Source organism: Tamandua tetradactyla, chromosome 4, assembly GCF_023851605.1.
Source record: "Tamandua tetradactyla isolate mTamTet1 chromosome 4, mTamTet1.pri, whole genome shotgun sequence".
Lineage (NCBI taxonomy): Eukaryota > Metazoa > Chordata > Mammalia > Pilosa > Myrmecophagidae > Tamandua > Tamandua tetradactyla.
In genome coordinates, this window is record NC_135330.1 from 165,280,323 (window position 1) to 165,297,880 (window position 17,558).

A 17,558-nucleotide genomic window follows, 5' to 3' on the forward strand; every position below is an offset into this window, starting at 1 on the left:
TGGGGAAAAGATGGTGTCAATATGATAACGAGTGCAACTGATATTGAAAAAATGAGAATCAGAGAAATAAGCATTAAAAAATACATGCACAAAAATAAATTTGAAACTGGTATATAAAAACCTTTACATAAACATCATGTTCTATGGATGAAGTAACTAACCCAAATTAGATTAGGAGATTAGCAGGCTTCAAGAAGAATGAAAGAATTCCAATTAATAGAAAAAATAAATAATAAATTGGATAATAGAGACAAGTATACTTTATCCCAGTAAGAATAAAAAAAGGAGAAATATACAGGAAAGCATCTTAGAAATATAAAACAAACTGAATGGTAGCATAATTTTGAGCAATCGCAGATTGTAAAGAGAATAATGATAATGATAATAATAATAATAATTCTTTGAATATTTTTCTTAAAAAGCCACAGGGCAGGACATTGAAGCCATCACACCAGTCCCTATTTAAAATTATGCTATTTATTTGTAAGAACTACTTTGTCTTGTCCACTTGTGTTCCCAACACCTACAAGAAAGGTGGATATGGACCATAGTAGGAACCTGGTAAGTATTAGTTGATTAGAGAAATAAGCAACTTCCATCCAGTTATAATAAAGTAAGCACTCTCTACTAGTGTTCAGTTTCTGGAGTTGACCTTAGTAACTATACTTTTTTAGATAAGAATACAACTGTAGTAGGGCTTGATATTGTTGGTCCTGTTTTGTAAAAGTAATTGTTGTCACAGATTTCACTTTATATAGCATTTACTACATTTCTAACACTATTCTGAGTAGTTTACATACACAGACTCATTTAAACGCAGTGGGAATGACTTGCAGCATTATTATATTATTATTCCCCTTTTACACATTTCTGTAACATCTGAGAGAAACTGAGTGTGGCAGGGCTGAGGAGAGTGTAGAGCAGGGGCTTCTTCTCTTTATTATGGATGTTTCTTGCTTTTTAAATGACGTGCATAGGTATGTTGATAAACATATAATAATAAATGCCTAATGCAGAAGATCCAAGGGATTGGGGTGTATGAAGAGAAACACTCTACAATATGACACAGATTGGGTTTATAGCTCCTTGGGAATGACCAAAGTGATAGCCTATGTCACATGGCATATAGGTTTCAAAGCATTAATCAGTCATCCTATAATGGGCCTTCATATGGGAACCAGCAAAAAAGGAAGTTTTGTTATGATGAAAACTCCCCAATAATGCGTATTACATGTTTAATTAAAATTTATCTAAGCATTGAGAGCCAATTCTTTTTTTCTGTAAGTTGAACAAAATTTGAGTATCAGAGGGAGCCTAGTAACTAAGTAATCTTAATTTCTTAATCCTAAAATCTGAAAATTTTAATTTTCATATGGAATACGTATGGTGGTTTTTAAGTGCCATTTTATACTGTTTTCTGGCTTCACTAAGATACCTAAATTATAATGTTTCTTACATGTAAAAGTATTTGCTAGTGTCCACCTTTTAATGAGTAATAAAAGGATCTGAACAAGATTAAATATGCAATTATATGCCATATAAAACAGATTCGGTTACTATGCTATCTGTATATGTTATTTCACTCAGGATAGTGATGTGAAACCAAAGATTTCACCTGATAGTTTCTTATAAATAGACTGAAGGAAAGGTGTCTGCTGAAACAGCATTTTTAAAGTTTTTTTCCTTTCATTTTCAAACTGCACTCAAAGCTTGAAAATATTACTCTTTGAAGATCAGAAGATTTAAAGTATACCATACTCTAAATAAGAGCATAACCTAAATGAACGACTGTGTTTGAAAAGATGGGGGTTATCAAATGCAGTGAGTGAGCTTGATGTATTTAGTGGTCAGTCATAGAGAGTCAGAAAGAATTAACTTGCATTCGAGATACTTGATGTATAAGTTGTAGAAATTGGAACGAAATAGGTAAAAATAATAGGTCAAACTTGTTACGCTGGCCTTTCTTTGGTATAATTTTGTGCTGAAAAGGTGATATTGAGCCAGATATCGCCTATTGTTTACTGAAGAACAGAACTCTGAAGCTATTATGTTTTCCATGAAATAATCAGTTGGACAAAAAGTGCATTACAGGGATGCTTGACATTAGTTAACCTGAGTATATATATGACAACCAATTGATTTTTGTTCATATATACTTATCACTTATGTTTTTAAAATAATAGAAGTCATGTAGATCATAAACATTCTGCAAAATCCTAAAATAACTTATTTAAAAAAAAACATAAAATTCATTATTCTCAAAAGATAATTAAAAATTTGAAATACTCCCCATTGGTGCACACCATATTATATGTTTTCCTTCACATTACTTTGGTAAAAGTAACAATAAAAAATTAACATGTTAGGATTACTAAATAAAAAATATTTTTAATGAAATGCATGAAAGTTGGAGATCAATCTGAATATCTATACCATTTATAAAAATAGGAATTCTAAAGTAAGTTAATTTTCTGTGCAAGTATTTTTTTATATTAGTGAACTGAGGCTGAAGTTGATCAGCAGCCTTTTTTTTTTTTTTTACTTTTTTAAAAGAGAAGTTGTAGGTTTACAGAAAAATCACACAGAAAATAGAGTTTCCCTATATCCCCCCAAAATTGGTTTTTCTATTATTAACACATTGCATTAGTGTGGTATCTTTGTTATGATTGATGAAACAATATTATTATAATTGTTCTACTAACCGTAGTCCATAGTGTGCATTAGGGTTCACTGTTTGTATTCCATGGTCCCATGTTTTTATTTAAATTTTTATTCTACTAACATAAACACCCTGAAATTTTCCACTTAACCACATTAAAACATATAATTCAGTGATGTTAATTACATTCACAATATTGTGCTACCATTACAACCATGCAATACTGAAAATTTTCCATCACCAAAAAAAAGAAACTCTCTACTAATGAAACATTAATCCTCCATTCCCTACTGCATCCAGGTGCTCCTTCTTTGGCTTTTGAAGTCCCCTGCTCTTGATTCATCACTTGCCCAGTTAATATAGACTTTAACCGGTTTGTGAAAGGTTACTATCTTTAATATTCCTCTGCCACCTTTGCCCGTGGGGATTGGAACAATGCATGCCCACAGAGCTGGTCCCTAGGCATCTGAAGTCACTGATTATAAGCAGTAATCGGTGATTGGGCCACTCCCCTCCCCTGGAGTTGGGTAGACTAGGTTGCTATGTCCACCCTGGCATCAGCAAGCTGTGCCAGGAGGCTGAGCTGCAGTTCCCATGTCCGCCCAGCACAAGGCTGGGGCATGGCGGTGGTGACCTCTGCAGAGAAGGTAGAACTCACCAAATTTTACTGCAGTTTACCTCTTTCTCCTGCTCCTCTCTGGAACTGCAGTATTTCATTAGACTCTGGAGTTTCAAAATAGACAGTTCCTGCCAATTCAATAGTTGTTCTGGTGGAGGGACTGATTCCTAGAGCTTCCTACGCTGCCTATTCTTTCTTGAGAATGCAACCCTATTCTCTCTTGATGCTTTTAGAATTTTCTTTGTCCTTGGCACTTGACAGTTTAACTATTATGCGTTTGGCATGGTTCTTTTTGAGTTTATCCTGTTTGGAGTTCATTGGGCTTCTTGAATGTTTATATTCATGTCTTACATTATATTTGGAAAGTTATCTGCCATTATTTCTTTGAATGTTCTTTCCGCCCCTTTCTCAATTTCTTCCCTTCTTGGATGTCTATAATGCCTGTCTTGGTACAACTGATAATATGCCAAAGGTTTCTTAGGGTCTGTTCACTTTTTAAAAATTCTATTTTCTTCTCCTAAACCAGAATCATTTTAATTGTCTTGTCCTCAAATGCAAAGATTCTTTTTTTCTGCCAGATCCAAGTTTCTGTTGAAACCCTCTGGGGGAATTTTCCATTTCAGTTATTTTGTTCATCATCTTCAGTATTTTTGTTTGATTTCTTTTTAAAATTTCTATCTCTTTATTGAGATTCTCGTATTTTAATTCATGGTTTTTCTGATATTCTTTTGTTATTTCTCTGTTTTTCTTTATATCCTAAGGCATATGGAGGATTATTTTTTAAAACTCTTTTTCTGTTATGCCCAAATTAGTCATATTCATTGATGGTTTCTGGATTTTCATATTGTTCCATTAGATGGGCCATCATTTCCTATTTATTCATTTGTCTTGCGATCTTTTGTTGCACACTCATTTTACATTTTAAAGCATTAACTGTGGGACTTAGTGCCTGAGCTGTTTGTTCTTTAAGTTTGTATCCATCCAGTGAGATGACAGAGATTTCCTTGAGTGCCAGGAGCTAACAATGCAAGCAAGAAAAACTAGAAATTGTTCCCAGTCTTTGCCAGTTGGCTCTGTGTTGGCTGGTGCTCTCCTTCAGAGCTTTGCCTTCCTAACAGGAAGATTAGCTGATGTGAATGTGAGGTACAGGGTCCTCCCAGTCTTTCTACACCTATGTCTTGTCTTAGGCTTGTTCTTGCTCATGGTCTTAGGAATTCCCCTGTTTATAGGCATCTGAATGCCTCCTTTTCTTCCTATGTGGATTTTCTGCCCTCTGGGATGCTGCATTGTATGACTTATTGCAGGTAATCCTTTGCCCCAGTCTATCTTGACTTGGTTATTTCTTACACTGCTTTGGCTGGCTGTAAGCTGCTTCTGCCTGCAGGGCAAGTTTGAGCAATGAAAGCCAGAGATGAGTTTCCTGGTTCAGTCTTTTCATGCTGCCATTTGCTATATTAGTACTGACATATGAAACCCCAGTATGAGAGAGGTTTTACTTTGCTCACTCTGAAAAAGGGCCAGGAGCCCACTATAGGAGTGCAGGCTAGCTCTATACTGGTTGGGGGAGTTGGGGTACGGACCAGCAAGAGTGCCATTAGCTGTTTATAAAGCTGTCTCTTCCTGATTCAGATCTCATCCAGTTAGTGTAACACTTTAACTTTTTCTGGAGTTTTGAGGAAGATGGTTCTGCCAGTTTTTGTTTTATTTTTACATGGGCAGGCACTTACGATCGAACCCAGGTCTCTGGTATGGCAGGCAAGAATTTTGCCTGCTGAGCCACTGTGGCCCGCCCAGTTCTGCCAGTTTTGATAGTTGTTCAAAGATTCTATAGAGGGATGCCTGCCTGTATCATCTTACTTTTTCATCTTGCTCGATTGAAAGCACTCAATGTCATTTTACTCTGAAGATTAACTTACCCAACAGTAACACCTCAAATAGATATGCTTTTCTATGATGCCTGATATTTAATAAAGAAATGATTCTTTATATATGAAAATACTGATACAGGGTTACAAGTGGGAGTATTTTTATTTTTTAATTTTTTTTTACATGGGCAGGCACTGGGAATCGAACCCAGGTCCTCAGGCATGGCAGGCAAGCATTCTTACCTGCTGAGCCACCGTGGCCTGCCCTGTATTTTTGTCCTCTCACAATGATAAGGAAAAATAATTGACAAGGTCTGTGATGTGACCTCTCTCTTAAATGAGAATATTTGGCACTCCTACAGACTTGAACTGTGTTTGATTATTCTTATTCAGGTGGTTTCTTTTTTACTGAATTTATATACAGCTCTGGCAGTGGAAGAGAGCAGACATATCAAGGGGTCCAGGAGAACCATTAGTTGAAAGTGGAATGTGTTAAAATAATTCTTATTTTCAAAGATTGCCAACACAGGTGTGGATGCTAGGACACACTAGGATAACAGCCTCACTCTTCAGATGGGGAAATGAAATTGAGATCCTGAAAGGCAAGCAATTTACCCTCTAAATGTGATCCGTCTCCTGCATTCCTTAGTTCAGTTAGTGACACTAACATCAGCCTCGTTACTCAAGCAGCAAACTGGAAGTCCTCTCATTTCCAAACCTCTTTTTTTCTAGGTCAATTCACCTGGTTCCCTTTTACTCTCTCTCTAATCTCTAACTTGTCTCTTCTCTCCACTTCCCAGCTATAGTTCTTAAGATGTAGACTATTGCAATATGCACTTAAGGGGTCTCTGTGCAATAAATCTGGTCATCCAACATTCCACTCTTCATATTGTTGAATGAACTCTCTTTGGTCCCTGTTAAGAACATTCAGCAAAATGTTAACTTCTGTTTTATTCCCACTCAACAAATTTACCAGATGCGGGATTTCTGGAGGCAGAGCTGACGGACATAACTGAGTCATACACACTTTCTTAATTCTCCTCATTCATTATTGTCCAAAGCCTTTTCCTTCCTCCACCCTTTACTCTTCTCTTCTTCCCCTTTTTGTCTCAACCTTTAGTTCCCAGAATCCCTGACCTTGTTTATGGCTATCTCCAGAGCCCTATTTTTCCTTTCCATTTGGTTATATAGTCTGAAGAGGGTTTGCTACTCTCCAGTGCAACCTAATCTTATCACTGTGGAGACCCTTCACCTAATTGTCTAAGATACAGAAAATGAAACTGGGTGGGACCAGAGCTGTTAACCTTTCCACAGCCTCTTTTCTTTAGCTTAGGCCTAAAACTTGAGAATTATATAACTTAGTTTCTCCCAGCACAAAACTTCTGTGTTATCTTTAAAAATCAACCCACTAAACACACATTTTTACTATTTTAAATTCTACACCACTTATGTAGATCCATTTACTTTTCTCTATCCCTTAAATAGGCAACCATTGTCGCCATCCCCATATATTCCAGCAATATGTCTCTAAAATGTAAATATGATTTTATTTTCTCCTGGCTTTAAATTCTGCAGTGATTTTTTTAAAATCACCTATAACTAGAAACCAAAAAACAAAGAATGACAGCCAGTGTTATCTTGGTCTGTCTTTGGCTTAAATTTCAGTTAATAAAAACTCAAGAAATTTATCTTATTCAGCATAACCCACTTATTCTCATGTGCTCTTGTGCCTTTCCCTCTCTCTAAAGGTGTGAATTTCCTTCATATCCATCCACTCAACTTCTAGGTGCAACTCTCGAGTAGCCTGTTTAGGGAATTTTCCTACCCAAATCCTCCCCAACAGAATAGCCTTCCTCTTTATTCCCATACACCTGTTATAGCACGTAGGTAATATTGTAATTAAGTTTGTCTGTCTCCATTAAACTATGAGAATATTTGCTTTGTTCATCTTTATATCCCATACCTAGCACATTAGCAGGCACGAAGTGAACATGTATCCTTGGCTGATTTTGGATGATGTAGAGTTTTTATTTACATTTTTCTCACCTTTGGGATGATGGGCACAGTCTAGAATCCTTTAGAATGGTCATGCTAAGTGTGAATTACTGTCAAAATAAGATCACCTCTCCCCTTTAATTTTGGAAGATGCTGCTAATGCTCTCTTTATAGATCTGGTGTGCCAGGCTGGGAGTGATAAAATTGTGCCTCTTCTGCCAAGCTGTATGATTCTGCTAGTTCCAGTGCGTGAGGGATTTCTACAGTGGAGAATGCTCAGACTCAGTCTTCTTCCTTTATTCTATTCCATGTCTCCATTGCTACTAAATAATGCAACTCATCTATCAGATTTTTATAGTGTGGGCCCATGTTAAATCTCAAATAATTTTAAAAATACACACACAAACACGCACACACCTATTTATATAAATATGTATGGGGTATGGAATTCTGAATATAAATATACATGTGTGTGAATATATATATAATATACATGTACATATTCATATATATTATATATTTAAATTTTCAGAAAGCTATACCAATATAGATGTTTTTTATTAAAGAGAATACAGATTATATAGTCTATCTAGCTAATTATTGCTGTGAATTTACTTATTAAGAACAGTTCCCGAAGTTAATCAACAATGCTAGATATCCTGTGTTACCCTTCTCCTACATAAAAAGGCATCATAGAATTTGAGAGTTAGAATTTCTATACAGATGAAAGGTGTTATGTATCATATATTGTGTTGATGGTAAAACTCTAACTCAGCTTATGAAAACTACAGATAACGTATGTACTGAATTTAAAAATACATATCAAAGAAAAACCTGGAGTGTTTTTCTTCTTGTCCTTTTTCCATATTTATGCCTTTTGCTTCCAAAGACGCCAACTAGTTATTACATGTGCTACCTGGCTTGCTGGCCTCAAACAAATATTTTACTCAGTGGTGGTTCAGTGATTCTGTGAACTCACTCACAGTGAGAAAGGTAGTTCTAATAAATGAGTTGGTCGAGCATTTTTTTTTTTTTTGGTGTGTGATTGGCATTTTATCAGTTTTATGAGCCTTTTTTGATGGACTGTTATTTTCATGTTTCCCCACTGCTATTTCCCACAGGAATTTTCATGATTTGTTTTGAAACTTATTTAAAAACTTGTCTATTCATCTCAACAGAACATTGATGTCTGTGAAATTTCTCACTGTAGTTGACTTTTTATGGAATTGTTGTGAGATCTGCTTATTTTTAGATAAAGATGTCTTTAAACATTTTGTTGTAGTTGTTGAATAGAGACCTCTGCTTGCCAACTTCCATGCTTTTTTTCTGGCTGGGACTTGAACAATTTTTTATTTTTTTGTAAATTTTTGAAATAATTGGGTTTATTTTTCTATACCCTGGAGACCAGCTGTGTTTCATTCTACAGTGCAAATAATTAATGGGTCCTCAAGGATCTAAGATGATTGTCTGGATTATACAAGTTGCTCCGGAAGTTTTTGGCTAACTTGTCTTAAAAGTCGTGCCTATGATTAATAACAAATTATACGGTGGCAATATTCTTTTTTGGAGAGAAGGCAGTATTTGTTCTTGTTCATTACGAAATGGATGTGTCCGCCAGTTGTAGCCTGTCATAGAGCATTTGGCATCTCTGCTAAGGAGGTGAGATGATGATACTGGCAAGATAGTTTGGGCAGGTATCAAGTATACTGGTGCTAGATACACACTCAGATATGCCTGTTGCAGTCATAATGGAGATTCTTCATATCACTATATCAAGGCCCCGGCTGGACTCATCAGCCAGTGTTTGCCATGTCAAAAGAGCAACTAATGTACGGAAACAGCTTTTGACTCTTAGGGCAGCAGCTATACCTGTGCCATTTTATTTCTGTCTCTTTTTCATGTTTCATAGAACATTTGTTCCTCTAACATATTAAAAATCACTTGATAGTAGAGTGGAGAAAAGAATGGCTAGATGGTAGTTACACTGCTCATTTTTCTATCATTTAAACGAATATAAACCAAATAATGTTATAGATAATGTAACATTATTCTAAAAATAGCCAACATATATTTTTATTTTATTTTTCCATTATTATCAAGGGTGGTTTTCTATTTGTTAGTGTTTTGATTTTGCTCTAGTCTGAAGGGTACTACCCATGGACGTATTGTCCAACCTTGAGTGTTAATACAGAATCCTTAAAATGTAAAAATGCCTTGTGTTAGCTTTCCAAACAGTGACATTAGATTAATTCAGATGCTGTACTTCCAAATTTCAGTTAAATATTGAAGTTTGAATTCTCTGCTCAAGCCTCATTAGTAGTGATTAGGTAACACAAGTGCATCCCTGATTTATGCACGTCAAAATGATTCTGAAAAGTCATTTTGTACAGGGCTGATTGTTTTTGTGTACAGTTTGTCCTACTAGGCCATCTTCTTCAAACACTGTAATCAAGTTGACTACCTTTGGGACATAGCACTGGTGCACTGCTTCTGCTGTGCAAATTGACATTGTAGGTATAGTTCTAGAAATTGAGAAGACAGTTATTTTTGTAATTTGAGAGTTTGGAATTAAGTTTACACAAAAGCAAATTAAATCAGGAGAGTTTTTTTTGTTTGCTGTTTTTTTAAGAGACTGTAAATTTCTAAATGAATTTCAGACATTTTGAAATGTTTTGAATGTTTCGAAAGACCTTCATTTGCATAAGACTTTCTGTGTATCGGTCTCATTGACTTGTTTTTGTTTAGTCTGATTTTTATATGATCGTTTTTACCTTTGTTGAATTGGCAAAAAATAATTTAACATTTTTTGAGGGCTCTAACTGGCACGATGAAACTTTGAATCTAGCCAGGAATTTTTCTAAGGCCTAATTTGCATGTTGCAATGAGCATAAAATTTGCATCTAGTTTTATTTTTCACTCTATTGATATTTATGAATGCAGAATTAAATATTGCAGAGCATTAGTTAACCAAGAAGAACCATAGCCATTGGTGCTATATATGTATATGTATTTACTATATATATATAGTAAACCTGTGAAATTCATAGAGATTCAGAACTTGAGGGTAAATAGCTATCTTTTGAAGCAAAATCATCGAGTTTGTGCTTCAAGTGAATATCACAGCTGAGTAGTAGTAACCTAAATGTTGGGAGATTTTTTTCCTTACCCCAGAGAATTATAAAGATTACCCTTTATTCCCTCAGAAGATTGACAAGAACTTATTGACAGGAAAATAATTGAACTTAATGTTTATCTTTTATTGGCAGATTAAATAGTATGGAAAAATAATGTCTGATTTTCAATGTCATTGCTGTTTTCTTTTAAAAACTGAGTTTTAAGAAGATTGTCTTAGTTTTCTGAATGTCTTACTATTATTTGAATTATCGACTTTATAGGCAAACTCTAAATTAGTATGATACAAAATAAAGGAAATTTTTAGAATATCAAGAACAATATAGCAATATTCAAGGCATTGGAGAAGTTCTCTTCTAGCTGACTATTTGTTCTCCCATCAGCACCCTATCTACTCTGGCACAAAACATATCCCTATATTTTTTTCTATGGGTGGGTATTTTGGGGTAGGGTTGAAAGATCTGTAGAAACTTTCTACCTTGCTACACGTGAGAACCTATAAAGGGTCTGAGGGGCTGAGATTTTACATACTAGCACCCTTAACAGGTTAGCCTGGCACAGTTTCATGTGTACTGGCAAAAGACTCAGGACTTGGGTCAGAGACAAATGATTTCTTATGGCAGAGCAGGCTACATCAGCTTCAGGGTGGCAAGTATCTCATGGGGTAGATGAGTGGCAATCCAGGTGGATGTTCTGCATACAGTGGGTTTGCCATGTAGCTGAGGAATCCTGAGTATAGAAAACCTTAATACTTTATGATGCCTTCTATGCAAACCTGACCAACCTTTGCCCCCAAATAAGATACTCTTTATCTTCCAAGTCTGTTTGCCATACATGTACCCTTGAAAAGCTAGGCAGGAACAGAAGCTGATAGAAGATATACAGAAACGCCATGGAGGATTGCCTCTCAGCAATGCCAAGTAGAAATGACTGTGCCTCCAATTCACCTGTTCCTAAATAGTGCAACTCTGGGGTTCTTTTAGTCATACTTGGAGGTAGCAGAAAACTGGTTCTAGCATGCTATTTTTTATTGCAGTTACAAACTATGCAATTAGGCACTGGTTAGTTTGCTTTTTCAGAAAGCTTTTAAGTCACCTCACACCTGGAGATCAAAGGGACAGGAAGATTAGAATTGCATCATAGCATTTTCAGCACATAAAACCTTCTTACCTCTACCTCTGAGTAGTATGGAGAATTTAAATATTTCTGGGCCAACTTTTGCTGGTTGTAGTTAAAAGGGTCAGGTTTGATTTAAACGTTGATATAGAAAAGAGTGTCTTATGGATAACTAGGCTATCCCTTCTGGGTCTTCTAACTCTTAACCTCGCTCGCCTTATCTTGCCCTAGTGTGTCTTGTTTTAGTTTGTTAATGCTGCCAGAAGTGCAATATACCAGAAATGGGTTATCTTTTTTTGATATGGGCAGGCTCTGGGAATCTGGCACGGCAGGTGAGAATTCTGCCACTGAACCACCATTGTACTGCCTTGGGTTAGCTTTTATAAAGGGAGTTTATTAAGTTGTGAGTTTAAAGTTCTAAGGTCATAAAAATGTCCCAACTACAGCATCCAGAGAAAGATACCTTGACTCAAGAAAGGCCTGTTTGGGAAGGCACAGGAATTGCATCTGCTGATCCTTTGGTTCCTGGTTTCAAATAGCTTCCCTGGGGACATTTACTATATACATCTCCAAACGTTTCTGTCTGTGAAGCCTTTTCTAAAAATGGTTCCCTCTAATAAGTGACCCACCTTGAATGGGTAGAGACACGTCTCTATGGGCACCACCTAATCAGAAGATCCCACCCACAATTTGGTGGGTCACATCTCCGTGGAAACAATTTAATAAAAAAATATTCCACCCAACAATATTTAATCAGGATTAAAGAACATGGGTTTTCTGGAGGTACACAACAGTTTCAAACCAGCATAGGTATTAATGCAAGTAATTGTACAAGAGTTTAGAGAAAAAGTGATAGAAAAGGGGAGGAATCTATCCCTCTCCCCAACCACTACAGGTTGACCTTCTGCCATCGGTGCCTAGGGTTTCCACTGTCTTAGTAGTTTTGGCACTTTGGATAGTAGAAGCTATTAAGAGTTAAATGTGCTGTGCTAGGTCTTTTCATGGGAACCGAAATCCAAAGGTCTAGGGATTAGGGGATCAGTTTGGAACTGAATGTGCCTCAGCTCTGATGCCACTAATGAAATCATACTGGTGTCTGTGATGATGGAGAGTAGAGGTGTCCACCAGCCACGAGGGACTAGGATTTGAGAATTTTGCCTTTTCAGTGTGGGGTAAGTTAATAAAAAGTGAAGTACTAAGAATTTTTATTTTTCTGTATAAACCTGATATTAATTGTAGTCACTTATGTGAATGACTTAGCATTTATCCTTAATTACCATGTGGCACAATGATAATTCATAATGCTAAATATATGTCAGATCGATATTTCTAAGTTGCATTGATTCAAACACTAAAACCTGCTCATGTGTGATGCTCTGTCTTTATTTGGATAGGTGTCTGCTAAAGTAACAGGGCTTTCTGCTTACCACTTGAAGCATTTAGGGTTATTGTATGGTTAGAGGTATTTATATGTATTAGGACAGGCTTGCAGCCAGTTGGGATGGGCGGCACTATTGGCAGTAACTTCCTCATATCATAAGAACAGTGGGTAGGAATAGTAGGAGAGCTGGTATTTTAAGACTTTGAGTCTAGTACCTAATTATTTGGTTCTCTGTTTTATTTTTGCTAATTCACTTATTACAAATTAATGATATATTGAATCCTGAGAAATGTATCTGCCTTTATACCAGCCAAGAAGAGGAGTATATGGTATAGGTGATACACTGAAATAAATTGAAGTTCAAGAAACAAAAAACTGTGTCTCAGAGGATGAGTGGTGTTAACTCTTTGCTTTTCCTGCTTTCTAGATCAGGACTCAGCTTTCTCCTCCACATTGTTTTCTTTCAGTCTGGCTGCTAATTTTACCAATTTGTTTTACAATCTGACGATATGGCATGATGTTAAAATGACGTATAACAAAGAAACAGGGCAAGAGGAACCCTAGTAAGTATGAACTGTAGAATAATGTTCTCATCTCTGCAAAGGGTTTATTGAGCCCCAGTCAGTCTATCAAATATTTGTTGGCTGTCTACCAAGTGAACGACACTGAACTGGGGTCTTTAAATGCTACTGATATATAGTCCACCTCCATTGTGATGATTGGGTCCTAATTTCAGCACCAGAATAATTAGTCTACTTAGCTTTTGTATGCCCAGTTTTTGTGCCTAGCACTTGGTAGATGAAGCAAGTGAAAAAGAAATTCAGTGTTCAGGAGTACGGTTGAAGGGCTTGTACTTGAATAATTGGCTACTTGTTTTGAAAGAAATTTCAAATTTAATTTAAATTTTAATTTAATTCAAAATTTCAGATTTATAAACTTTATAAAATTTATATTTTCAGTATAATTTTGAAATCAAATTTGTGGTTAGGTAATTTAGAATTTGTCTTTATTCTAAACCAACGTCAATTGTTTATCGATTTTCAGGTTAACTCCTAGCTATTAGGTCAGTTTAGAAGTCTTTTATACTACCGTCATAATGGAAACAGAAACTGTGAACTTCTGCAAAGCGGAAGTAACCAGGCCAGTGGAATTCCTGTAGAAAAATGACTGAATATCTTTAAATTGATGATAGACTCTAGACCTCTTGAATTGAATACTTGCAATCTCTCAGTTATTCCTGGAAGAATGATGAAGCTGTGTTATTCTTTGTGGTGTGGAAGAGTCGATTTCTCTGACTGTTTTTTATTATGTGTATGTTTAATTTGGACTGTCAGGCCTCAATGGAATTAGAAGAATTTGTGTCTTCTAGGCAAATTTTTGAAAGAAGAGATTTATTTTCTGCCTTTTTATTTGGATGTGGTAAAATAAATACAAGTATACTAGTATAAAAGAAGTACATGGATAAACAGTGTTTTGACCCTTTTTTTATAAATAGTAATTGCTGTGTACAACTGCAAAGACTAGATTGGTCTAGTTATAAAATAAGTATTTCGACTGTTATATAAATCTTTTCTGCTGTGTGAAAATGAAAAAAGACTAGATAAATTAGAACATGCGTTCTCTATTTGTAGTCACTTTTTAGATGAGGCAAATTAACTCCACTATATCCAGATTAATAGTATTTATCCTGTGATAGCAGTAAACTGTTTTATTGCTCTATTGTCCTTTTTCCTATAATTTTATCTGTATGAAATTATAAAATTTTACTAAGATATGCATCTAATGTGTTGCAATAAGTCATGGATTTTTCTATGCTGTCCTGATTTTAAATATTTTGTTACATTTTCACATTGGTATTTGTTTGCTATCTAGAGTTTGGAAGATGTAGCCATTATCCATATTTATAATAATTATGTATTTTAAGAAATAAATTAATTCTTCTGAATTTTTACTGGAACTATCCTGACTAAATGCAAATAATTGTTAATCTCTAGAAATCTGTAATTGTAACATTTTAATAAAGCAGGAAAATAATAGGCAAAATGTTGATATAACTTTCAGTTCTATCAATTACGTGAAGACTGAATACAATTAGCTGAATGATGCTGTTCAGAGTCCTTCTTCCTGTTTTGTCCATGCTCTGAAGTATGTTTCAGTCATCAAATATGTGCTTATTCCTTTAATGGAAAATTTCTGTCTTTTGGTTGTGGCCAGATTGACATTTATCTGTAAAACACCGTGTGGGACTACTTAGCTTCAATTCCCCAGTTTTTTTGCATCAGAAACTTCATAATCCCAGGATAAGCATCCATTATGAAGAGAATCCTAATTCTTGAACAATAGAGTGATTTCCCTTAACTTGTAAATTCTGGCAGCTCAGGTGGTAGGAAGAGAAATTGTTATTTGCTTGTTGATAGTGTGGATTTACATAAATGTGAGGTACAAAATGAACTCATAAATAGTATTTCAGAAGCAGTGAATCATCTGAGTCCTTGTTGATTATAGTATGGGTGCTAGATATTTCAATGGAATTGCTGCTTAATTACTGAATTCTTTTTGATAGCCATGAAAAAAAATTGAATTGGACAGTATTGATTCCAAGCACTTCTGTTCCTCTTTAGGGATATTCTGAGCTGGCAAAACATATACACAGATGGGCAGATAAGACTGCTTAGTTTGCCCTCTGCAGAATTTGATCAATAGGAAACTATTTCTGTATCAAGGAGAAGTGACTCTGTTAATTTAGGCCTGGAAATCTCATCATTAAATCCTCTCGAGTAAGATTTAAAATATTTTAATTTTCACAGTAAAAGTTGTTTCTCTTTCTCTTTCTCCCCCTCCTCCTCTTCTTCATTTTCCTGTCTCTCTCTTTAACATGTCAAGTGTTTCTTTGAATTATTTTCTCAATAAGAATGCTTAGAGGGTCTCACTGGTTTCAAAGCCAGTGGATAAAGACCCTTATTTTACCCTATTCTGTTAAGTAACTTCTTTTTTCCAGGAGTATAGCATGCAATTTTAGGGACTGAGAGAGAATAGGATAAAAAAAAAACGGAAGAAACATTTTAGCTGCTAGCTTGGTATAGTGCTTTTCTTTTTATCGTCACTTAAAAATGATAAATTTTAAGTGACATGACATAACTTCTGTTATTGTACTTTGCATTATCATATTTATGGTCTTAACTTTCATTGATTCAAAAAAATTTATTAAGTCACTGCTATGTTCAAGGGTGATTCTTTGATAACCTGGAATAAAAAATAGTATGCACTTTGGGATGCCAAATTGTATTTTACTGTTTTAAGAATTTACTCAGACAATTATATCTGTAATAGGTAAACGATATATTGCATTGACTGTGCTATATCTGAATGATGTTGCTTCTGACTTTGGGCAATACACTTGAGAAATTTTTCTTAGATATTTTCTGCCCAGTTCTTCTAATGGAGCCACTTCTCTGAATGCTAAGATAAAGTTAAGACTCACTCAGAGGGATAGGAAGTAATCTAGAAGGGACAAAGCCTTGGCATTTCACATTCAAGGTGCTCTGGCATTGATTTCATTTTCTTTTTATAACACTGGAAAAGATTCTAAGAGCCTGTCCTGTTCAATCTGTTTCATTCGTCAGGTTCTCAAAGCAAGAAAAAAAAAAAGAATGATGTTTGAATTGCAGTTTGAGATTTGAAATTCCCAGATCATATTTCCATTTCCTGCTATACATTTTCCAAGGGAGCCGGGGTATTATTAAAACCATTAGGGAAATGGAGACTGCAGTAGGCACTGATAAAAACGAGGAGGTTTATAAGAAAGAGGTCATGTGAGAAGGGGGAGAACAGTCACCATTTGTGATTGGTCTTGATAGGTAAGACACTGGGATGTGGTATGAGGTGCTCTTCTCAGATTTTAATTCATATTCATTTTTAAACTCATTTTGTAGTAAATAAGGAAGAAAATAAAACAGATAAATTTCTATAGGATCCATCAAGCAAAAGAAGAAAAAAAAAGTTTTATCTTTTTCTCAACCCAAAAAGACATGAATGACCTCAGGACAGAGATGTCAAGATCATCATGGAGCTGCTTATAAAGTAGATTGTCTTGGTCATTGCATTGGAAAAATCCAAACAAACTATGAAAGTCATGCTGATTTCAGGGTACAGTATAAGGCAATATGGAGAAATACTTAGTATATCTGCAAGTACAGGCACAATTCTAAATAGGTCAGCATATATCCCTAACATCAGAATGAGTCATATGGTTTTGGAATGAAGATGGAATCTCTGCCAGCTCTGTTGTTGTTGTGCTGCAATGTATTCATTCCTATATGTCCGCTGGAAGAAAAGGAAGATTTTAATTTTCCTCCTGTTTTTCAATTTCTGTTAAGATTACATAGTGTTTTCCTTTCCTAACTTTAGGTACCCAAACAGCGACATCTCATTCCTGAGAATCATGCCCTCTAAATGGTAAAGAGATTGTTCAGTGCTCACATTTTGGTGTGGCAATCTTTTGCAACTTAAAAATGATAAATTGAATAATTGTGTAATTATTATCTGTTTTAATTAACTGGTACAGTTTGTGCCTGTGTTTGTAAACTACTTTTTAAAATTTAGTGTTTCAAACTTGAAGGTGTGATGTGATGTTTGACCTCAGAAACATTTTGAAAGATTATTTGCTTGATTCTCCTTGGAGCTGTAATGTTGATTAATGAGCAAATTGATTTACTTTAAATACATTTGAGTAGCTAAATCCACTATATTACAGTTATTAAAGGCAGAATTTTCATTAGATTCTTTTATTCA

General features: G+C 35.3%; 1 long non-coding RNA gene across 3 annotated transcripts in view; it reads left to right on the plus strand.

Annotated features, from left to right (window-relative positions):
• The window catches only part of LOC143681485 (uncharacterized), a 320,995-nt gene that overhangs the window by 270,698 nt on the left and 32,739 nt on the right, over positions 1 to 17,558 (plus strand). The window contains exons 3-4 of one of the 3 annotated variants that reach the window (XR_013174673.1): positions 13,235 to 13,330; positions 17,175 to 17,212. The exons of 1 other annotated variant lie outside the window; for it this stretch is intronic. This is a non-coding gene — a long non-coding RNA (uncharacterized LOC143681485). Of the gene's footprint in view, positions 1 to 13,194; positions 13,331 to 17,174; positions 17,213 to 17,558 lie in introns of those variants that run through there. One more of the 3 variants, XR_013174676.1, reaches the window with a different exon arrangement.